This window comes from Melospiza georgiana, chromosome 3, assembly GCF_028018845.1.
Source record: "Melospiza georgiana isolate bMelGeo1 chromosome 3, bMelGeo1.pri, whole genome shotgun sequence".
NCBI classification, from domain to species: domain Eukaryota; kingdom Metazoa; phylum Chordata; class Aves; order Passeriformes; family Passerellidae; genus Melospiza; species Melospiza georgiana.
The window spans coordinates 74,036,054-74,061,452 of record NC_080432.1 but is presented as its reverse complement, the minus strand read 5'-3'; the positions used below and the strand labels follow the sequence as shown (position 1 = coordinate 74,061,452).

Genomic DNA, 25,399 nt, shown 5'->3' with positions numbered 1-25,399 from the left:
GTGCCAGCACTTCAGTACAAAGGACCAACACACATTATGTAAGAGCAGCACATGTATCTACATGCAAGCACTCACAATCTATGTATTTTTGTGCATGCAGATTATCAGAGGCCTTCTGACAGCCTCTGGCAACTGTCTGGGTAAAATGCAGACTTACAATGTTAATAAAACACAGTAATACTAGGGATAACGCCAACATCAATACTCTCTGAGTAGATTCTTTGGGAAATTTGTAAGTCTTGAACAAGGGTATTTGCCCAGTCATTACAACTACTCTGTTGCAACCCAAATGTCTCCTAACACATGATGTACCAAACAGCAGCCTCCAGCAATGCTGCCAGTTGCAATTATCACTGAACATTAAGACACCTGGCCAAAGTAAGAGGTAAGGACTGTATGTAGCAAGTTTCTAGAAGAAAGGGCAGAAGAGCTAATACAAACCAGAGAACTGAATCTTAGGAGCTGTATGCTCAAACAAGAAACACTGCACTACACAGCAAGCTAAATCAGCAAGTTTTAAATTCCAGTTTTAAATTCCAGAGCAAGGAAAATTCCAGTTTAAAAACGGTGCCTGAATTATTGACACAAGTCAGGGAAAAAGAAAATGGGGAAAAAAAGATGCAGGGATGTGTTTTCAATACATCAGAGAAACAAGCATGCCCTTTCATCTGGGGCAGGATGTGACAGGTGTGATGAGCAGATATAGACCCTGGAAAAAGAACCCCATCAACTGAATTTCTGGGTTTGGATGAAGGTATACTGAGATTAAGCATAACAGAAATAAAGGGATTCAACAGACAAAATCCACAAAATAAATCTCAGGGGGGAAAAAATATTCAAATGGCATTAAAAAAACAATTAGGCACTTTTGTGAGACTACCAAAGGCATCAAGGGCACTTGGTCAAGAAGAAATCCTGACTTGATGAAGACCTTTGGAAGTTGCAATTTCAGCAACAAGCACAGAAGTGCAAAGAAGGGAAGAGAGGTTAGAAGATGTGAATTGAGGTTAATTATGAGATGACTCACAATTCAGCCCTGTGGGTGGCTTACCAGTCATTTAAAAGGCATTCACCTGTGCTAGAGAGCAGTCATCATGACTGGCAGATGCTTCAACAGGTTCCTGTAATGGCCAATTAATGAAAAGCAAGTGGTGGCCCAGTACCGAGGGCTGGCACAACTGACCCTGCAGCATGAAAGCAGATGAAAAGGCAGAGCGATGGAGAAACAAAGCATGAAAATAGCCCATTTGTAGGGGAAAAAAAGTGAGTTGAAAATGACTGAAAATAACAACTGTCTGTAACCCTAGGAAGTAGGCTGGTGGGTGATTATATGGAATAAAAAAAAAAAAGAAAATAAATTATGGTGTTGGACAAAGAGAAGAGATTCAAACACAAAAAGAGGCCAGCTTGGTCTCACAGTGACAAGGAGTCAGTAGACCCTGCCTTCAGACACAAGAAAGGTGTAGTAGGGAGGACTCACACACAGGATTCCTCTGTTGTCAGTGGCTTGTCACCACCCCTCACCTGAAGGTTACAGAGCCCTCCACCTACCTCACCCACTTATCCACCTCTCTGCTTTCCTTCCACGATGTGTGGGTTAAGTTAACTTAAACACCTTGTCCAACAGGTTCTCCCACTCTAATAATTACCAGACGAAGCAAGCTGAGGGCAGTCACTTCTAAAGCTGGCTTCCTCACTGCTGAAAGCAATCAGTGAGCAGATCATAAGCATGCTAAAGGATCAGCACAGAAAACCTACTGACAAAACATAATTTGCAAATACAGAAACTAAACAAAGCTGGGGAGCTGAGGAGATTCTGCCTCCCCAACAAGGGAACAGAACCCTCATGCCTTTCTCAAAATGTCATGGCTCTCAAACTTGCTGAGCCCTGTTCAAAATTTTAGTACATTGTCTCTGGTACCTGCACTGTAGACAAATTAGATGGGATCAACAATCCCTCCAGTTCATCAAGTTACTTGAAAAGCCTTATGACTCCTCTAAAAACAGGCTGGTATTTTCAAGAACAATTTTGTATCCTCTGTATTACTGTTGAGAGAACAAAAGATTTGGGCCTGCTACTTTCTAGATGTCAGCATTAGAAACAAAGTTTATCCATCCAGAAGCTGAAGAAACAAGAAATGAGACCATGTCCAAATTAACTAACTGAAATAGCATCAAATAATGTACAAGGGAAATAAAAATTAACTGGAGGAAGAAAAAACTTTTAACTCTGTAAGTAAAAAAACCCCCTTGCCTGTAGATTCAGTTTTAAGCTGGCTGACCATTTGCACCTCGTTTCTGTTTTTCTCTCTCTTTTTTTCTTATTATTTCATCGTTTCTGAGCAGCTCAATTCTGGGCATAGTAAGCTACGGCTTTCCAAACGATGTGTTCTTCGTTTAGTTTTTTAATGATCCCTGTAGGCTAGAGTTTAGATGTGAATTGTCCTTCCATATCTAAACAATTACATTCTTTCTTAATTACATCTTAATAATTTTGAAGAATAGTAAACAAATCACAAAGATACATACTGAAAAACAATGGTATTTAAGGATGCAAAACCACTGACAAAGAAAGCCTTCCCATAAATACAGATGACACTACATAAAAACATTTGATTTTGGTCCCATGGTGAGTGAAAGATTTTGAGTTTCATAGCAGAGAGCAACCTGTTATCTTCTGCAAAAAGCAGTTGGGCCCTTTATTTTTTAATGCTTTGATCCAAAGAGGTTCTCTTCACATGTGTCATCAAAGGAGCTTTTTAAACAATGACAGAAAAGTCTTTTAAGTTCACTGCCCACTAGGTGTGTTTTAGACACCTTTAGGAAGGGCAGATGCACAACTTCACACAAACGGAAACAACCACAACCAACACATCATTTGCCTTTCAGTCACCAAATCCTGAACCATAAATGCATGAATCCAATTCTTGCCGTAACTGCAAATACTGATGCTTTCCCAATGGTTGCCTTGAAAATTGTAGCTTTTATAGTCAAGAAGTATTCTGAATTCCACTTAATTCACTGTTCTTTACTATTCTCACCTTACCACCACCACCCATAAATGCTCCTGCCAACTCCAAAACAACCATATACCGAGGTGCGAGCCGGCCACGCAGCCACGATTCTCCTGTCCCCCTGTCACAGCAGTGGTGACCAGCAGCACCACACCGGGACCGCCTGTCCCCGGCTTCCTTGGCTCCACACACTGAATCCCGGGAAGCAATGGCAACCTCCCTGCACCCTGGGAAGATGTCAAGATTCAAGAGACGGAGGGGTGGAAGCTACTTCCCCAGCGGACATTTCTTGCTGCTAACGTGCGATGCCAAAATCCCGGGATTTTGGGATCGCAGTCTGACCTAGGGATCAGTTCACGCGGTCTGACCTAGGGAAGCTTTTCTGATACTTTTTCTTTTTACAAAATGACTTTATGTTAAATCAACCGCCAAGGCAGGGCTCAGTGCCGAGCAGGGCCGAAGTGGGCGGTGACCGGCGGTTCCCAAAGCGGGACCCGAGGCGTCAGGGCTGAGCAGAAACACCGGCGGCCTCTCCCGCACCGAAGGAGCCACCGCGCCCCAGCCGCGGGCGCCCCGAAGCCTCGCGGGGACCGGGACGCCCCGCGCCTGCCCCGCCCCGGACGCTGCCGGGGCCCCGCGCCGCCTCGGCGGCCCCGTTCCCCCGCAATGCCCCTTTTCCCCCCGAGGGCCGCGGCCGGCCGGGGCAGCGGAGCCCTGCGGCCGGCACTGACCTGGGCCCGGCTCTGACCTGGGCCCGGCTCTGACCGGCCCCGGCGCCGGCGGAGCAGCGGAGGCGGGCGGTGCTGCGGGGAAAGGGCCCCGCCGGGAACCGCGGCCGCGGCCTCCGGGCCGGGCCCGCCGCCGCCTGTCGGTGCAGCCCCGGGCCCGGCGGTGTCGGAGCAGCCCCGCGCCCGGCAGTCCCGGGAGCTGGGGCTGACTTGGGGCCGGTAGGAGAGGGCTTCACACCGCGTCCATAGAGGCGTGACCCCTAACAGCGAGAACTCTGCCTGAATTTAAGCAGTTTTGAAGCAGACGATACTTGTCAGCTCCAAAATTGCTAAATAGTACATAAGCAGGTCGTCATTATTGTTGTTTTCTGCACCGATCGCCTCAATCTCTGAAAACCAAGCCCTGTGTTTCTGTCCTAGTCAGGGGAATTGGAGATCCTCGTTTCTCCGCTGGCTCAGGACAAGGTCTCGCCTTGTCCTGCCGGGAGCATCCAGCCTGGAGCGGCGGGGCCCCCGCCTGCTGTGCCTGGGGTGCGCAGCAGGCAGCAGAGATGTCAGCTCCCTGTCCACGTCGCCACAAGGAGAGACCTGGGCTCCCCATTTTCACATCCATCTCTTTTACCTGTCAGCCTAAGTGGGAGCTCTTTCCAGCTGTCCTGCTCCTGGCCGCTGTGCTTCTCCGGCTCCAGGTGCCGCTCACCTGTACCAAGCTCTGGCAGCTGGGCCAAAGTGCTGAGCATGCCGCAAGCTATCCTGGCATCAAACTGGAATTGTGTAAACTTGAGGCTGGCATAAAATGGCACTGTCACACACGGCCCTGCCCTCGGTTTTGCCAGCAGCCAGATCAAGGGAAATAAATGGTTTCAATGAAGATCGCTTAGTGCTTTGCAAATTCAAAACATTGTGCAAATATGAGCCAGTCTTTCTGTGTCCTTGTTGAGACATATACTAAGACAACTCAGTTGCAAGTATTTGTAGCATAGCTGAAATATGTAACTGGAAATATATCTTCTCCATCTTTATTAAAGCTGTTTTTCAACCCAGCTGTCAGTAAAATGTTCCAAAATTGGCCCAGTTCATTAAAAATTATGACTGAATATGTAGGGATTTCAATTATTCATTTATGTGGGGAAAACAAAAGTTTTACATGCTGAACAAGTGCTTTCAACTTTGTATTATTCAGAGACTCGAGAATATGACAGTCTAGTCCCAGGCAGTGCTATCTTTATACAATAGAAGGATCCATTTCCTTTTTACAACACTATCTGCAACAAGCAGGCTCGCCTCTTGTTTTTCCTCTTGAGTTCACAAAGAAATTTTCCAGTAGGATTCAGCCCTGCAGTTGTGTCTGGAAAATCTCAATAAAGATCTGTGTGAGTGAAGCTGCTCTCACCAGGTCCTGCTCCAAGGGCCAGTCCCCTCTTTGGAGCGGAGCGATGCCCAGGCACGTCCCAGCTCGGTCGGGAGCAGAGGAAGGCGACGGCGGCTGGAAGCTCGTGGTTTTCCAGGTAACATATTGCCACCTAGCAGCGCTTGCTGGAAGTAGCACAATCCGCACCGGCCGATCCATAAACCAGTTTGCCTCACTGTTGGTTTTATTGCCTTGCGTCATATAGGACATAAGGAAAAGACTAGGATGCACTCAGAGTGAAGAATGAGGATTGTAGGAAAATGAACAGGTGGATGGGGTCATCTTTGAAAACAGACATTAAAGACCAGACAGGCTGTAACCTTCAGCAGGATGGTGACTAGTCTCCTGGATGTTTGACTGTACAATAAGAAAGAAAAAGAAAGGGAAAAAAATTGTAAAATCCTGCAAAGTTGCTTATTCTTATTCTTGCACATTATTCCACTGATTTCAATAACACTTTCTCCTTGCATTGCTGAAGCAGTACTGACCTAGGAGAGTCAGGTCACCACCTGAATTATGCGGAATGTGCCCATTCCCTGTTGCTGACCCAGAAGCTGGTGACAATGTACTGGCTAAAAGAGCAATGCTTCACTCTCAGTTTCAAGGCTGCCAGACTGAAATATTGAATTCCAATAGATACAGAGCTCCTGGGTGCTATTTTTATGAACTCCTTTCAGAGCAATGGAACAGATAGATGACAGATCTGGGCTTAGATCTCAGGAATTATTGGATACTAAACAACACATAAACCCACAGTCAGTTCATAAAGGGTCCCTTGAATGTAATTTTTAGGAGGCAAATATCATCAGCTCTGTGTGGAAGCGTGGCAGGCTAAAGGATGGTGTAACATATACTTCAAAGACTAGACCCACATAAAAAGATGGACACATGAATTCTATTCCTAAATTTCTGAAATATTTCTAAAATCTAGATTTCTAGATCCAAAATCATAATATTAAGTTTCTCCTTACAGCCTCACTCAAGAGGCCCCCAAATCCCATTGGTGCCTGACAGCTGTGATTCATGGGAAGAGACAATTTATATCAGGTTAGCTAACAAGACTCCCACCCCAGCTGTCTCTCCTGTTCTCACTGCAGATATCTGAAATACCCCAGAGCTGCTGCACTTTCTAAATGCAGCCCCACGCGCCAAGTTACACTTGGTTTGATTTAGTTAGGCAGGGACTGGCTGGGGACAGGGCAGGACCGTGAGTACCTCAGAACTGCAACTGTATCAGTACTTGTATGTCAGCCCCTTGTTCACCTCATGCACCACAGCTGCCAGTTTCTCACACAGTATTCGGTCACTGGATGTGTCTGCAAAGGGCTCAGCTCTTCCCAGGTAGCTCCCTACCCGTCCTCTCACAATGTGTTGATTTTATGTTCTCTGTCTATGTTGTTTAAGGATTTCCTCCTGCAGAGCTGACTCTGAGCTCCACCAAGGCATGGCTGGAAGATGAGGTAAGGAAACACCTGCCTCTGTAGCACAGCATGGGGAGTGTCACCCAGGCCCCCTTCTGCCAAAGCAAACCAGCTCATTTCTCTGGGGAAGGTGCTCTGATCACGAGGCTGTGGTGTATTGTTGGGAAGTTGAGGGAAAGGAGCCCTGGCCCATGTGCTAAAAGCTGTTTCTCTTGACACAGCATAATGAAATATTCATCAGGCCAGAGAGCAGGAGAGGTTCAGCACGGCCACAGCTTGGTACTTGCTCACACTCTCAGTGACCCTGCAAATACTAGATATTTAAACATTAATAGCTACTTAAGTTAGTGTATGAGTCTATGGCCTTGAAGGTCTTTTCCAACCTAAACTGTTCCATGTTTCCATGCCATATATAGCAACTTGAACAGATAGAGTGAAGTATGTTCTTGCTCTGCAAAGTCCTCTCTCTGGTTACAGCTCACTGTGGGAAGAGTGGCCTCAGATCAACCAAAAGGGTCATCAGGTCCCTGCCACGTGCTCTTACCTTTCACTTCACCAACACTGTCATTTGATTAGACACTAATTTTCTGATAGAAAATACATACAGTACAAAAACATGCTTGTTTGTGGTGTACCATCCTACACAAGGTAAGAGCTGATTTCACAAGACAAAATACCAGCCCACTTCCACTGGGAGGTGGTGATCCCACACTTCTCCCTTCTCAGTCCTGGGAGTGAGAACCAGGGGAGAGCCAGCTGAGCTCACCCAACTGTCAGGAAACTGCTTTAGCAGAGCAACTAGTTTCTCTTTGGATTCCAGGGCTAAGGAACTGAACCAGCTTGGCGTGCTGCTGGTGGAGCCTGAGGGACACAAAGCAGGGGAAAGAAGATGGAGGAAACCAGAGGAGGAAGACCACCCTGTTTTAGCAGCATTGAGTTATCAAATGAGCTCAGTTCTATTATTAGTTCTGACTCTTCCAGTGGCACTCAGGGCTTTGCCAATTTGTGAAGAGGAAGTGGGTTAGAAATAGATGGCCCAGGGCAAAGCTGAGAGGTGCATGAGTGGGCCCCTCTCTTTTGAGGGGGCAGCCAGCCACTGGGATGGGCTAATTGTACTGGAAAACTCCACTCTAAATCTCTTTGAAGATCTGGCTTTCTTTCCTTCATTTCCTTAGGTCTCTGTTGCTACTCCATTTTGTAAAACTTTCAGAGGAAAAAAAACCATCTCTTTCTCCAAGAGCATTTGAATCACACCGAAGTAGGCCAGGTGATAATTGCACACCACATTGTAGTGCTGCTTAAATGTCAGATGTTAATTAAAGCCTTTCCTGGAAATGGGGCAATAATTAGGGCAAATGCAGCTATTCTTTATGGACGCTGACTAACCAGTGAGTAAAAGCATTATTTAAACACTGGTATTGAAACTGTTAATTTTTATTTGTCTGAGGTGTGTTTGTTATTGAAAGAAAAACAACTGAAAAAAATTATAACTCCTTGAACTTATTGTTCTTTCTTTTAAAGACAGTTTTAAATAAATATTTTGGCACAAGAATATTCACGCACACACAGATTGCAATAGGAACATTTCAGTATTAGGTCCAGATGTCTCTAGCAGTTGTATAACCTTGGTAGGAATTCTTAAATGCTGTGGATATTAAATACAGCACTGACCTGCAAAAACAGCCTGTTGTGGCACTTCACTTGTGTCTTTCTGTTCTTAAGAAAATGGCACTATCTGCATGAATAATGGTACACCAAAATGTTAGCTAAGTCAGGGCCAAAAAGTAAGGCATGTGTTTCCTTTGAAATTTTTCTGAACAACTCTGAATTGTTGGGGAGAATCATAATATTGATAAAGGATGTAAGTGTTCAAGATTTAAGATATATATCGAAGCTTTGCAGCTTAACCATCTTGCTTTTTGTTTCTTTGGCCTGGATTCAGCAAAGCAATTAAGCCCCTAAATAGCACCATTGATTTCAGTGACACATAAGCAGTTGGTTGAATCAGGCCCACTCTGCCTGCCAAACCACATTCCTTCTTGCCTCCCAGTGCATTAGAGCTTTTGGAAGAGCGGTTCCAGTTATTATCAGTAGCTGTAACATAAAATCATGGTCTACATTGGCACTTCTGTGCCTAGATACCTCTGCAGGAGGTCCACATATGAGAAACTGTGCAGAGATCTGGCTGCAGATTTCAGTCTTTAGCACTGCTGCATTTCCACCAAGCACATGGCTGAGCACACTGCTGCAGGCGCCATCCATTGCAATGTCTTCATTGTCACAGCACCTACATCTCTGCAACTACGGCAGAGACAAACCCTTGATTCAGAACTGTCCTCTTCAAGTCTGGCCATTGGAAAGAATCCCCTGTATCTGCCATGCCAGAGAAACAACTGTTGTGCATGGAGACCGTGAGATGGTGGGGGCACAAGTCCTGCAGCCATTTCGGGCACTGGGGCATAGATGGGTGACACACTGACTGCCAGATTCCCAGCTCCAGTTCCTGTGGCTGCTGGTCACAGAAACACTACACTGCTGTTTGTTTTGTTCATTACATTGTTCTAATGCCCCTTTTCACATGAAGAGATAGTGGTTCCAGGTGAAACAGAAAATGATGTGATGTGATGTGATGTGAGGATTGTTGGTAAATGAGAAGAACTGGAATATTTTTAGGTACCTCTTTATGGTAGCATTATCCCCTGCTCCCATCTGCCGTCATGTTTCTATTTCATCTTTCCTGGTCATCACTATTTTTCACTCATGATATTTTTCCAGTTCACACTTTATAGAGAAAGGAGAAATTGTGAGAATTAAGTGGTGGCAGGAGGGGCAGAGCATTCCTCTTTAAAAGCAGAGGTTTTATTTTTCTCAAGTACATGTTACATAAGTGTTTCACTTCCACAGCTGAAATATTTCAAAAGATGGATAATGAGGTCGTCAGCTGGATTGGGGGAGAGCTCCCTGCTGAATCCTATGACTCCAGGTTCATCAGGGCTACTGGACTTTAAATGGGAAAATGGACCAGCTTAGAGCTCATCCTGTAGTAGCCAACATTAAATAAAAGCCCAAAGCATGTGAAAATATTGTACTGGTAAAAGAGGTTATTTAAAAAAGGAACTTCTGACTGTCACCTGAGATTTCATGGTATTAAGTCTGGATATTTTAATAATCTTAAAGAACAGTTGATAGCTGTGATCATGTCTCTGAAGTAGTTAATTAGGCTGAATTAATTTATATCTACATGCCAGTGTTTTTAACTACTGTGAAAAGCTGGGTTTGTATATATTTCTTTGTTTTCACAGAAAAAAATAAAGAACGTCTACTAGTCTTAAAACCTTTAAATATTAACCAGGCCCTGCACTCTTCCTCACTGAAAGCATAGTCCTGTACAGATCTAAAGTTCTAACCCATTGCTCTTTTTTACAGTTTCAAAATTTACTGCTTTTGTGGTTTCGTTCAAAGCTAAAAGCAAATGCAGAGAGATTTGGAAATGAAATAAACATCTAGAGATTTTTGTTGTGGTGTGATGTTTCCTGTCCTGGCTCATTTACCCCTGTCAACACAAGCTAACTGGACAAACAACATACAAACCCATCAGTTAAGTGTTTGGGGTTTTTTAAAATAAATAAATACAGCCCGAAGTAACAGCTAACATAAATAACACTGGAACATTGATCTCTTTGAGTCACCCTATTGTTCATGCTATATTTCCTTTGCAGTACACTCAAATCTTATTTTATTCAACTTGTTTTAGATAGGTGTGTATTGCCAGCTGGCCCAAAGAAAGGGGGGGTGCAAAATCCCTGGACTGTCCAAGGTAACCAGGGGACGGCAGTCTGGAGTCAGCATAAGTGTAAGCTTGCACTGTGTCCCTGAGGCAGAGCTGCTCATGCTTGCATTGGCTGTGCAAAATGTGGTTGTACAGTCAGTCAGCTTTATTTCAGGACTGCTGCAGAGTACATCTGAAAATATGGCCAGTCTATCCTGACAAGAAATAGCATAAAGAAATTAATGTTTTGTCAATTTTGTCATCTCCCTTACCACCTTTCAGATACATGTAAATAAAATAGGATTTGAAATATTAACAAAAAAGCCTGAATCATTAGAGAATTTCTTTCTGCTTTCTGGTGCTTCAACAACATATACTTCCCAGCAATACACAAGAAAACAAAGGGTACAAGCTTTTAACTGCTGAAACAAATTAATTAATCGCAGTTAATTCTTTATTTAATGCAGACAAATTTATTTTTCTAGTCCCATAAAGCTGGTGATGAGGTACCATGTCATCATTTCCAGAGGTACTTAGGATTTCTGTTGGTCTTCTCTTTACACTTGTTAGCATCAATCAGCTGGCAAGTTGTGTGTCTGTGTGTGCATGTGTATTAAAGGGGAGTCTCCTGCCTTTCCCTTTACCTCCCCTTCCCCTTTGCAGAATGATGGATGGATGACTACACAGACATCCTCCATAGTGTGTTTTCTAACACTAGATATTGGTGTTATTGTTTGTTGAATGTGATCAGACCTGTGTGGCCATGCGGTGTGCTGTGCAGTATTCCATTTGCTGTTTCTCATACAAGCAGGAAGAGATGGGTAGGAAGCATAATCTCATATTTAAAAACAAACAAACAAACACAAGCCAAAACAAATAAAAGAAACCACTGCAAAAAAAGATAGGAGAAATTAATCTTCCCACAGACTCAGCACAAAGGTCCTGCATGGTGTAGTAGTCTCACCTCAAGCCCTAAGTGGTTAAAATCCTGCCTGGGGCCTTGGCGCCCAACCTGTCTGTTTGGGAGTCGCAGAACAGCTACTGTGCTCCAAGTGTCATTGAGGAAGGATTAGGCAAGCAGAGAAAAACTGAATTTTTGTCTGAATACAAATATGAGACAGTCTCTGTCTGACACCTGCCGGGTCACAGCAAGGTCATAGTCCTCCTTAGGCAGCATTAACACTCACATGTATTTGTGCCACTCCACAGCACTTTGGTCTCTTCCTGGATTGCTCTCTGGTGCATCTCAGCTGTTTGTCAAACAGCTACAACAACAAATCCTTTACCAAGTAGAAGAGAGGCTGAAATACCACCTGAAATGCATGTGGTACAGGTCTTTGAGAGGAAGGTGGGAAAAAACTTCCATCAAAAAGGGGCAGTGGTGGCTGGCTGACCCCATTTCTTGGTGGGCTCCAGTGCAGCTGGCAGGTGGGTCCCTGCAGTAGCACCCAGCTGCAGCTGCTGCCCTGACTCAGAACCAGGACTGACTGCTGGCTGAGCCATTGCTTCTCACAAAGGTTCCTCATTAGAGATAAAGGCTTTTTCCATGCTGTAACTGAATATTGGTCCTGTTCCAACTTGAAAAGCTTTTGTCAGTACAAGACAATGTGAATAAGCTCTTCCACACTAGAAAATAGAATAGCCTGGGAACATTTATTACAAGAGACCTTTTTTCAGGGCTCTTCTTTTGTTGAACATGAAAAGTAAAAACTAGAAAACACAGAAGTGATTCTCCAATTTTTTTTTTTCTGTATTAGCTGTCATATGAACTCATTCCTCTTCCTATTATGCCTTTCCAGCACACAACAACCTGGGACTTTTCAGGTCCCTGATACACTACCATGCCTCATATTGCTTTTGGAGTGGAATCAATACTAGTTTGAACAGCACAAAAAATCCATTAATTTACTAATCATAATGTATATTTAGGGCTGTATGGAGGGAAAGGATGATGGGCTACAGTAAGACCAACCATTCATTACCTCCTGCAAGCCCAGGAGACTCTGTACTGGGACTGTCTGGACATTATTTTCCTGTGAGCAAGAAAAGCAAGGAAATGTAATTTCCTATGGATTTGTGCCTGCCTGGTGGCTCATCTAATTCCTTTGCAACAGCACAACATTCCCCATTGGCCACTCCAAGGCAGAGGCAGCAAACTCCAACATACATGCTGGCTGGCTCCTGGTGCAGTGGGTGACCTATGCTGGAAAGAGGAGTAATAGTTATTTTGCTTAAATTTCCCCAGAAGGGGAATTTGAGTCCACTCAGCTGATATATCTGGAACTTTCAGGAATCTGAATACCTTTGAGACTTGGAGATTCCATCAGACTTGGCTGACATAAAACAAAGGGTTCAGAAACTGTAAGGGAAGTGACTGATGTGCAGACAGCATAATTTGCAGGATAAAAATCATAGTGAAAAGAAAGGGATGTTCATACATACATTGTACTTCTTTATCTGGATTCCTCAGATCTGAGGAATTTGGATCACATTTTTAAGAATGCTAAAGGAATAAATTGAACTTTTAAAATTAAAAATTGATAATCTTACACGATTATATGACTTATGTTTGGAATTTTAAACTGACAGAATTTCTGTGTATAAAAAAATTTCCTGCTTTCCCTATTCTCCAGTATATCAAAGTCTTTTTGACATTTTATTTGCAGGGTCCTGTCCTGTGCTCTGAGAACCATTCCAGGTGCACTAGTCTGATACATGGAGACTCATAGCTCGCAGCAGTTCACATCAGGGAAAGCCTCCACTTTTTCCTACACAGGCAGCATTTGTGGTAAATATAGCTGTCCTCTGACACCATGCTTACACACTTAAGGCCTGCACTGCATCAAAGGACTGCACCCATCCCTGTCACCTTGCAAGCAGGATGAGCTCAGAGAAGAAATTTATTGCTGGAACAGGTTCATCTGCCCAAGATATTCAGGACTCCTTGGCACTCTTTCCAGGATATTATAGCTTATATGATATGGGTAGTTTAAGGACTTTAGCTGCCTTTTCTTGCTCCCCCAGAAAGACAATATGGTAGCCTACAACCCAGGAGCAGTGTAGGTTTCATCCCCATGTAGTAATAATATTTGTTTCTTTCAAGGGGGCTGCAACTCTCTTCTTGCCTTATTAAGTCAAAGCAGGAAGGAACAAGGAGCAAGGTATTAATAACAATGGCAAGTTTATACAGTAAAAGCAGAAGGGAAGTGTCAGGAGAGGAAAAAAAAAGAAGTTGAGGGGAAGAGGACGGATGAGGTGCTGTGCACAGATTGCTTCCTTGGTCTCACCAAGACTGGAGACAGTCAAATCTATTTGCAAAGATGGTATTGTCTGGTCGACACTTTTGGCACAAAAACAAAAGGATCCCTTGCTGTGGCCTTGCTTTTTGTGGTCTCTGCTGCAGGACTTGTGCTGATGGGTAGACACTGTCTATGTCATATATCAGTGCCCAAGTGTCATCCTGCCTGTGACAGCTGTAGGACAGAGGTCATCATCCATTTACTGGGGCTTGGGTGAGGAAATCAAGATTAATTTCTCTAGCATGTAACACTTCATAGTGACCCAGCTGGACAAGCAAGAAAGCAAGAAAGCAAAAGATAGATAGATAGATAGATAGATAGATAGATAGATAGATAGATAGATAAATAGATAGATAGATAGATAGATAGATAGATAGATAGATAGATAGATAGATAGATAGATAGGGAGAGGTGTACGCCAACAAATTATATTGACCCAGTTTGACCTCCCATGCTCATTGAAATATTGGCATATTTTCATAATCTTGAGATACCTACTCTACATAGCCTTGCCTCAGCATAAAACAAGAATGGCAGCTTTAGCAGCAAGACCACATTATCCTGGGACTCTCTTGAGTTAAGGGTGTGTGTTGAGTGTAGACACAGAATTACTATTCAGGCACATCCTTTAGGCTCACATTCAGGTGCTGCTCTGATTTTCTAGAGGAAAATGCAATGACAGTCTATTCTTAGTCCCAGAAACTTGAAAGTCATGGAAACAGTGTGATTCACAGAAACATGTACTGTGTGATTTATCCTACATTTGCCCCAGAGCAGAGGTGAAATTGCCCTTTCTTTGCCAGCAAGAGGCGCTGCAGCCATGGCAGATAGGGTGTGAGCTTCCAGTATGACTACCCGCAGCTCATGAGGGCCAGAGGCTGCAAGCTCTGGTACTCCTGCTGTTGTCTGGAACTATCATGACCTGAGTCTGGGACAACCATGGGTTTTGCTTTCAAAGAAATAATGAAGGAACTTCTGGTCATTTCAGCATTTCTTTCAGATAAAACAGTATTATTATTCATCATTAGTAGTTATATGCACTCCCAAAGTAACTGTGAGTGATACTTTAGCAAAACAAAGCAGAAATACAGTATTTCTACAATAATAAGCCAGTTGAAATTCCCTGTAGGGTCAGACAAATGGGGAAACCCAATTTTTGCAGCAGGATGGAGGAACAAAGGACATGATAGCTGACACTGTGTTGATGTTTGTGATACAGCTTCAGGGAAGACAACACATCGATCAATATGCATTTTAGTTTGGCCTGGAATCCCCAGGACAGGCTTTAGTTCAAGAAGTAAATGGCATGAAGCCTTGTACCTGAAGCTTGCCTCAGAGTGGAGACTTCTGGAGTTGCAGCTTCTCGATAGGAAGAGACCCCAGCTCCTCGTTTACTGCTGCCCTCACCTGTCTGTGAGGGGTGGCCCCCCTTTCTGCAGCAGAGATGCCAGAGCAGCTGCCCTGAGAGGCAGGTCCCTGGGCACAGCTGGTGCTGAGCAGGCGAGGCAGGCAGCCCATGCCAGTAGCAGGGGAGTCACACAGAAGCCAGGCTGAGGCTTGTGCATCACCTATGCCTTGGCTCAGTTCTGTCATCCTCATGCCTGCACCAGGAGGAGGTACCAGCTTCCTTTGTGCCTGCAGAAAAAAGTGATGGTGTGAACTAATGTGAACCAGGTAATATCATGTGAAAAATCCTTCATGTTTTAAGGTGAAAAAATAGACATCATTTTTTTAAGCACAGGGGTGGAATGGGGAATTAACTATGGGAATAAATGCCAAGGGAATGAGTGGGATTTTTGCCTCTTCATGTACATTTGATTCAAACATCTTCCAATCAGGTTCTCAAGTAGCTACACTCAGTGTGGGGATAAGTGGGTGCAATGCAGGCTTTGTTTTGGCAGGTGGTCAGATGAAGTAGTTCCCTTTGTCCTGGGCTCAGAGTTTATAAATTGGTCCAGTACCAAGCGCCTTCTCGAGTACGCTGTGCTACAGAAGGATAAAACCAAGCACTTGAAAGTATATCACTGTGAGCAAGGAATGTGTGACACTCTATCCTAAACTTCAGTCAATGGTGTCCCAAACTGCAAACTGTGAGTGCCCTCCAAAGCCTATGTAGAGCTGTAGCTGCCAGAACAGCACCTGCCAGCTGTGTCTCTGCAATCCAATAATCCAGTATCACCCCCACAGCTGGCCTGCCCTCACTCACACCATCACAGACAGGCAACAGAAGCTACATCACTCTAATTATGAAAAGGCATTGACACAGTCATCAGGTAGAAGCAGATATGTCTCCATCTTACTGGAGATATGATATTCCAACACATGTTCCATGAAATGTGTTTTCAGCTGTCTTGCAGGAGACTATTTCCCAGTCTAGCTGGGGGAAGGAATCTGCTGCCTGCTGACCATGAACTGCTCTTCCAAGGTAATGTATACACAAGGTGACCAACTTTGATCAATAGCACAGGGAAACTGGTGCTGTATAACCCTGAAAAATTGACTTTTATGAAGGATTTGCAGAATGAGCAGCTGCTTCCACCTCCCTGAACTGCACTGCCTCATCCCAGCCCTGGCTTTTCCCTTAGTGATCCACCTCCTCATTATGCCTAAGTGATTTGACCAGACAAGGTGACTAAAAATGCCAATTTTCTAACATTTTTGTGTAGAACCCATATGTCTGTCATTTTAAGGTGAGATTTTCCAAGCTGCAATGTTGGGGCCAGTTCCTCTGTGTCCTCAGCTGTATTCAGTTAATGAGCTGAGACTTCCACCAACACATAGCAGCTACAAAATGCATTTCAGGTTTATGGGCACTGTGTATCTGTGGTGCTGCAAAACAGCAGACCAATGGATCTGACCAACATAGTAATCAAAGACATGGGAACCTGTGTGGGAACAAATAGGATAGTGTAAGAAGACTTTATTATGGGCAGGGTTTTTTGAGAGAATTAAGAAAAAATATCCTGCAGTGGTGAAAACAGATAATATTTTAAAATTTCTCATAATGAAATTCAGTTAATGCTCGGCAGATCTATGCCAGGGAATACTCTACTCTCTTCCATACAGTTACTAGGGAAATTAAATAGGAGGTTGTTGCTATTTTAAGGCTCGGAATGAAAAATAAAAGTGCTGGTTTACTGCAGCGCAAATTTGTAGGGACTCTCTAGGCCAGGCTTTTGAAATAGACTGAAAAGTGGGGGAGGGGGGGGAGTTGTTGTTTTGGGTGGGTTTTTTTTGTTGTTTTTTTTTTCCCCCATGTCAAAAGTAGACTTAGGATCTGATTTTCTGAGGAGGAAAAATTGTAGTGGAAATGTGTGCCCCTTATCTTGTCTGCAGTGTGAAGTGAAAGAAAAATGTGCTGATGGTATTCAGCTCTGCCTTAGTTAAAGGTGTTGCAAAGACTTTAATGGCAGGAATACTTTCCTGCTGTTAAATTACTCCATGCCCTATTTGTAACACCTGGTAGTTACTCTGACAGCTACACACTGATATAGTGAAGTCTACAAGAGGAGGTTTTCAGCAGCTCACAAGGCTCAAAGATATGCTGGGGCTGAAGGATCAGAGCTTCAAACAGGAGTTTCTGTGACATGAACCAAGAGCAATTCCTCTCCCTTCTTTCCAGGAAATCTGTTTTCTTTTTCATTACAAATCTAAGAAAAGCTCAAATCTTTCTCAAAAGCAAGATATTGGGACAGGGATATGGCATTAAACAATGAGGATAAATGTGGAGAAGCAGATCTATTTGCTCTACAGAATTATTGCTGTAAGTCCCTGCAGGAAAAGCAGTAGGGACTGCTTTTTTTTTTTAGGGTTTTGCTCACCCTTCCTCAAGTTATATTTTGATAACTTCATAAACTGAATGACACAGTACTATATCCTGAAATTGCAGTTTCTCTGAAACTTGCTCTCTGCTCTGCAATGGCATATTGAAAGCATCATCCTCTACCATTGCTACTCCATGTCACAGGAGTTCATGATCTCCTGTGGGGCTGTAAGGGGACAGGATATAAGTAAATAAAGGTGGTATAGAAAGTAATCTTACCCCTTAGAGAGTTGCAGCTGAGTTAACTACTAAAGATTAGGAGCAGGCCTGACTTTAACAGGCCGCAGCTGTAGCCAATCAGCAGAGTGTTATAAAAGAGTGGATTGGGTGGTTGAGGGGAACTGGAGTCACTTGGCTGCTGTGAGGATGAGGAAGAATCAGTGCCTAGAGGAGCTGCTGTGAGAAACATCAAGGAGATACAAAACTCTAGCAATATGGAAACTTTGCAATGTAATGACAAACAAATAATAGAACTCTTATGCTATAATGATAATGTGGGGAGCAAAACCTCCACTGCTTTGCCAGTATATCAAATGGCAGAAGTCCTTGGTGGGTTGTGTTTAAATGAAGGACGAGGGTAAGAAGAGCAGGTTGTTTCTCAGGCACTGCTGAGGAGTGGCTCTTCTCTGCAGGGATGTGCTATCTTGGCTGATTCCAGCCATCACTGGGACAGCATGGAGTTAGTTAAATGGTGTCACTGGTAGAGCATGAGTCCCTTGGAAACAGAAGAGCCACACACTGCCCACCAGGCCATGCACTGCCCTGCAGCTGGTGTGGCCAGGCACCACCATACCTGAGGTGCAGCACTGCTGTGCCCTGAACTCATGTCAAAAGTGACTCCAGTCATCTTCAAATTCTGCCTCAGACCTCTGCTGTCCACCTCTCTCTCCCTGCCTGTAGCTACAAATGTAACACAAGGGCTTGTGCCTGTCAGCTTTGCAAAATATTTACCATAAACATCTCAAATTGTGATTCTTGCTAGAAATGCCACAAGGGGGAAGAATTGGGTTATTTACAGGGCAGCATGTACTTAAAACATTTGGTTTGTTTAGTTAAATTAAGACTGAGGCTGCACTTCAAACTATTTGTTGGGAGAGGTGGGGAAGGAAAGAGGAGAAGGGATAGTGTGAAACTAAAATCCAAGGAAAACTCAGTCAAAAAATTCTGGGTTTGTGTCTAGATGGGGCATACTGTAGTTTTACATTGTATTGGTTAAAAAAAATTTGGGCCTTGCCAAATCAATCCCTTTCAAAAGGGCTCTTAAGCAAACTATTTTTCATTAAGCTTTCCATTAATTTGTTCAGCAATAGGTTTAACAGATTGCCCAGCTCTATACCTGACAGTGCTTCCTCTGGCTTTAATAATAAACCACTGAAACCAGCCACAGTAAAGATGTGTCATGGCAGCACAGCTAATCAAAGTGCCTGCAGGTTCACTGGGTTTACTTCTTTAAAAAGTTTTTATCCTCATCACTCTAATGGCATGTAAGCATCTTGGTGGAAAATGGAAATCCCAGTCATCCATTTCAGGTTCATTTCAAGGCAGCAGTGCTTGCTTTGCCAGCAGAGCTGTGCCTTCTGCTAACACTGTGCTCCAGAGCACATCCATATCATGATGTAGTGCTGGGTTTTTACAGAAAAGCAGCAGAGGCCAAAACAACCTGCTTCAGATTAGCACATTGACTTTGCAACCACAAAGCCATAAGTGCTGGTTATGTATATGTGGCCATGTGAGCACTGTTGTGCTTATGGGTTGACAGAATGAAGACAGGCTTCCATGACAGTGTCATTTGGATGCTCTTGGAAATCTGAGCAGTTCAGGGAGACAGTATAATGAAATACAGAGTGCTAATTGCTTTAAAGTAACCTTGGATGTTCCCAAGTTTTTGCCTGAGTGGTTTGGAAAAAAAAGAGAAGTACTGAACCAGCATTCCTAGGAAATGAATAAACTGTTGCAAGCCCAATCAGGAAGGCAAACATAACATTTTCTCTCCTCAGGAAGTAATGAAAACTGACTTCATACTGCAAAACATAACGAGGGGTGTTTGTCATAAGTAAAAAAAATCAATGAACTCCAGCTGTTCCCCTAGTCCTGGAAGCTTCATTCTTCAATGAAGGAATATTTTTTTGTTACCGGAACATTCCAGAAAACAGACTTCATCTTCAGTGACAGTTATGGAAAGTCAAATTGGATGGAGCATAACTTTCCAAGATAGTAGACAGGCTTTCTGATAAGCCCTTAAAATAAACTGCTAAATGAGAATTTAGCCTAATTTTTGCAATTAGAAAATTAGCAAATGACAGTTTCCTTTTCTTCTGAACAGAGGTTCAGCCTCTATTTCAGATGCTGTCTTCTGGTTTCCCAAGGAGCACTTTCTCCCATCAATGCATCATGCTGAAATATGCAGAAGACAAATCAACCTCTGGCATGAACCATATCACCTTAGGGTGTTTATCAAGTAAAACATTTACTTATCTAACCAAGAATCAGAACAGATGGAACATTACAGGATTTGGCTTCTCCATTTTCCAGTCTGGATCTGCATCCTCTTTATGTCTCAAGAAAGTCTTCTAGTAAAGTGTCTTTCCTCCATGCATGCAAAGATGCTTTGAGTCTCCTTTGAACAGGAAGAGTTGCCTTATCTCTCCTAAGGCATATTAGGGCTCTGGATCTCCAGTTCTGCTGTTTATTCCTATGGGCATTGCAATAAACCTGTGTGATGGTGAAGACTAGAAATTAAATACAATCTGGGCGCCCAAGCAGTCAATCTGATGGAATTCTATTTACTGTTGGAAAAAATGTCCTGTGTTGAGCCTGTTTGGGTAGAAATGAAAGGATTTAATAGTTTCTGGAGTTCCTCATTCCTATTTATGTCAATGTCTCCCAAGGAAAAAAAATCAACGTTATAGTGAGATTTTTAAAATGGAGTTGGAGTCAGCCAGCCATCAGAAACAATCATGTCACTCCTGAGAGCAAGCACAGCAAGAAGCAGTGTGAGGGAGAATGGCTTCTGTGCCCAGCCCTAATAATGCCAGCTCATGGGTTAGTCTAGCAATGGAACACAGTAGTAGAAACTCACCTGTACTGCAGCAAATAAAAATCAAATTCATAGAGCAGTTTGGTTGCTAGCAGTTATTCACACATTGTGAGTAAATAATTGTGTCAACAGGAAAGAAAACAAGGGAAGTTACAGTTAGATCTCATTTTCACATTCTTTTTTTTGAGCAATGTAAACCCAGAATAATTTTTTAAGGACTATTCCTGAAATATTCCAAAGACTTCCCTCTATCTAGCATTTACACAAAGAATCCACAGCTGCAAATTTGAGCCATGACTTCCCAGCAGTGTCTCATAACAAATTAAAATGCAATGTTTCACAAGTTTTATCTTCTAATGGTGGTGCAACCAAAGGATTACACGATTTCAGCTACAGTGCTGAATTTAGGTACCACGTTATCTGTATTAAAGTGTAAGTTCGGTGCATTGATTTGCATGGTAAAGCTATTAAAAATGGAAGAGGTTTTTTTTCCCTCAGTCTCCTTAAGCTGCACCTTTCTTGTAAAGTTTATCCTTGTCACAAGCTGCAGTAATAAGCAGCACTTGCCTACAAATACATTTTTCTGATGTCATGGATTTGGATTTAGTGGTCCTGCTTTGGAATAGGCTACTATAACTGAATTCAATTTAGGAAACTAATTAAGATGACTATTTTTAAACTGCAACCAGTGCTCTGTCAACAAAGCACAATAATTTTGCAATCAACATATGCACAAAATGCTCCAGAAAAATAATAAATGAAGTATTTTTTTCTTTAAAAGGTATGTGTGGGTGGTGTAAAGACCATGTGGTGTCAAGTCATGAAAAATATTTAGTGTAGGACAGCCCTGATTTCACCCACTGAAGAGTTCAGTTGATAAAAGTAGCTTGCACATACAGAGTCTTAGATTCATGGATTCATTAGGTCAGAAATGGCCTTTGAGTTTATCAAGTCCAACTGTAAACCCAGCACTGGGGTTTGTGCCTAGTCCAGCACAAAACCATGTCCCTAAGTGTCACATAGAATGATGCAATTGTTTGGGCTGGAAGGTTGGGTTAAAGATCACCTAATTCCAATCCCCCTGCCATGGCAGGGATGCCCCCCTCTAGACAAGGTTGCTCTAAGCTGCATCCAGCCTGGCACTGAACTCTCCAAACATAGGGCATCCACACCTTTTCTGGGAAACCTGTGCCAGTGCCTCAGCACCCTCAAAGTAAAGAATTTCTTCCTATTATCTAACCTAACTCTACCCCCAGTTTGAAGCCATTTCCCCTTGTCCTATCACTAAGGGATAGTCCTTGGGGATAGTCTCTGTCCATCTCTGTTGTAGCCCCCTTTAGGTACTGCAGGGCTGCTATAAGGTCTCCCTGGAGCCTTCTCTTCTCCAGGCTGAATAACCCAAACTGCTCCAGCCCTCTGATTATCTTTGTGGCCCTCTTCTGGGCTTGTTCCAACAGGTCCACCTCCTTATGTTGAGGGCCCCAGAACTGCAGGCAGTACTCCTGGTGGAGTCTCCAAGAGTAGAGTAGAAGGAGAGAATCGCCTCTTTTGAGCTGCTGGGTATGCTGCTTTTCATGAGACAAGATGAAAGAAATCATGAAGAAATCAATCAGAAGATCATGCAAAGATTGGTAAGCATAATGATCTTGACCTCTTGGTAAACTGGAACTATTGACTGAATATAGCCTCACCACAAACCTGCAAAGTTCCTCTTTAAGAAAGAAGAGATACAAGCTAGGAACTATGCTAGGGAACAAACAAAAAATCAAGCAAGCAGACGAAATGACCTGATGAGTTCAGTCATGACAAAAAGGTTGTCATGGTTTCAGGGTGACACTTCACGAGAAAATACATCAGGTTTGAATTATCTCTAGTTGTGTAGACATAATGCTACAGTAACAGTGGCTGGAAAATGAAGCCAAAGTAATTGATGTGAGAAATCAGATCTATACCTGCAAGCTGCCTTTGTGTATGTGCATGTGTGTGTGTTTGTGCATATACCGACATAAACCAAACAATCCTGAACACACTGAGAGGTAAGACAAGTTCTCCTTCTCTGTGGTCTTTAGTTTCTTTCAGAAGCCTGATGTAAACACATTACTTTGGCATCAGAAAATCCACTATTCCTGTATTGAATGCAATTAGTTATTGCACTCAGTATAGGAATAGTGGATGAGGTGTAATGACCTGTTGTTTTACAAGAAGCCAGGTATGAAGATCTAATAGCTCCTTTATAATAATCACCAAAGCAAAAAATTAGCCCTGTAAGCAGGAGTATCAGCAACCATTATTCAAAAAACTGATCCCAAGCTAAATATTCAGCCAGCATAAATGGATGCCCCAAAATTATTCCCTGGAAACACCATGATATGGGAAATTGTGGTCACATGTTTAGAGATTCTCAGTTCCTCTGTGCCCAGTGAGAGATTAACTCATGGATCTACCATTTTTTTTTTTGTCTTGTGTGTCTTTTTTCCTGTGGCTGATGAAATAGCTTAGCTAGGTAGTGTGTTCTGAGTCAGTGACTGCCCACTGCATTGCAGAAGGCTTCACAAGCTTTTTGCAAGAGTTAGTTTCTTATAGATTTTATTTGCACATATTGATTCAATGAGAAAAATTATTTGTGAAAATCACAAATGCAATTTGTCAAATCTGAACAGGTTTTCCATTTAAATGGACAAGAAGCAGAGATGTGGAGAAAGGCAAAAGATAAAAATCAGAGGAGATAGGCTGTAAACTGCATCATCCTCAGTGTGTTACCAAACAATCCTGTCAGGGTTCTTCCTGTCTATTACCTTAATGTCTTGCAACAGTAATCCTTAAGAATATAAATCTTTATTATATCTACTAAAGAGCTGACAGAGAAAGGCAAAATATAAGCACTAGGAAATCACAGGTGCAGAATGAGATCAGAATCTTCATGTAGGCAGCATGATTGCAACTGCAGCAGCTGGCATCCTCTAAAAATCCAGGCCATCATGCAGTCTGATATCTGCTTGTGTCTTCAAAAATTGCCTCAACACTGCTTTAGGTTTGGCAGTGCTAGAGGGGTCTGGTTTGATGGGAGTACCCAGAGTATGATATAACCATTTTAAGAAGACTTTCACAGGGTAGGAAGTTAATGAAAGCCCAGGGCTGAAGCTGGGTTTCCCAGGCAGATAGTGAAACCCAGCAGCCAGGAGATGGAGCAAGTTCAGAGCCAGTTTTCCTGATTGCTGGCTGTAATAGAAATGCTTGTGAGGAAATTGATCCAGACATTCAGGGCAGAATAGAGCAATTTGGAGTGTGATGCAGGACAGGTGCATAGTAAAACTCTCAAATTTCACTGAGCTATCCCCCCTTCACTGGGTCCCACTTGTTTTTATTTTTTATTTTGCAGACCACACAAGTTCACTATCATTTTACAAACTTTTTATGTCAAAAAGCTTCTCTCCTCTTATTAATGAGGTCATTTTATTCAGTCAATGTAAATGTCAGCTGCCAGTTGTAAGTATTATTATGTATATGGGGCTGTCAAGGAGTGAGAGGGAAATGATGCAGGCAGCTCACTTCTGTCTTAGCTCCTAGGAAAGGAGCCTTTCAAAATAGGCTGTCAAAGCCAAACCATCTTTCAAAATCCATTCTGTAGAAACAGTGCAAGAAAGCACATGCTTTAAAGCCAGCCAAGGTAGGTCTGATATGACTGATTTCTTTTTCTGATGTCAAAAAGCTCCATTAGTGACTACTAGTGGTGCAAGAGCCCAAGGCAGCCAGAGAATGGACAGAGCTCACACCAGTAATTGCATCCAGCTGCATTTTGTTTGCTTTGGGGATTGAATTTTTTAGCCTTCTGTTTGCCCTAACCTATATCTGAGCAAATTTCTGCCTCTGATGAACATCCCCAGATATCCCCATTTCACATCCTCCCTGAGCTGCCAGGACATGGAGCAGCTCTCACACCACGACCTGGATGGGAACAGAGGAAGATCAGGATGTACAGCCTACAGCTCTAAAACTGAGGGGTAGATTTTGTCCTGGCAAGCTTGGCAAAGGAATATGGCATGGACTCAAGACAGATGATGGCACTTGGTTGTGGAGAGATTGATCAGAAATTTTATAAATGCAAAAAGGAGATCTCTTCACAGAGGTTTGTCTCAAATCTCCAAAATGCCTAATTCCTGAGGATATCAATAGCAATTAAATGGTTAAATGTTCTGCCTATTACATAAAAGAAGCAGAAGGAAATGACATTAGCTCTCCTATAGGAATTGCTCATGCAGCTCTATGAAAATCTCCCTAAGGGGATAGCATTAAAGGAGGAAAGGCAAATTCCAGATGAATGCCATGAAAACCTTCTAGGTATCCAGAAGTACTCTCTCAAGAACATCCCAGCCCAGAAATAAAGTATGCTGAATTCCAGATTAATAATTCCGTCTTCCATTTTTTTATTTCACCCAATTAAAACAACAAATCAGGAAAACATCACATCTCCCTGAAGACATCTAAAAGAGACAAGAGACCCCCTTACTATTGCTGCTACATAATACTTCAAGGAAACACAAATGAGCAGAGCTTTATGATCGCTGTCAACATCAATATTCACTGTTCTGGCTCCTCCTTAGCCAGAACTGCATCATTAAAGAAATAGGCTCTGTCCCCAGCAGGATATGAGTGAAATCATATAGGAAGAGTGAGTCCCTCCTTCCTGCTCCCAGTTTTCTGATCTGAGGGGAATGCTGAGCCAGACAGCATGGTTGCAGAACCTTGTCCCTTTACCATGCCTATTTTTAATTTATTGGTGTGCTCAGCTGTTCTTTTTCCCCCTAGCTCATGCCACGGTGGCATCTCAGTTTCTGAGATGTCTACATAATTCAGACAGAAAACACTGAGACAAAGATGTGCTAATTGAAAAGTAGTT

At 43.0% G+C, this 25,399-nt stretch overlaps 1 protein-coding gene across 3 annotated transcripts in view; it reads right to left on the bottom strand.

Moving 5' to 3' along the window:
* The window catches only part of ECHDC1 (ethylmalonyl-CoA decarboxylase 1), a 49,200-nt gene extending 45,391 nt beyond the window's left edge, over positions 1–3,809 (bottom strand). For 2 of the 3 annotated variants that reach the window (XR_009114239.1, XM_058019892.1), the window contains exon 1: positions 3,763–3,809. The gene's annotated coding sequence lies outside the window, so the exon portion shown is untranslated. The other variant, XM_058019893.1, reaches the window with a different exon arrangement.
* Positions 3,810–25,399: the final 21,590 nt, after the last annotated feature.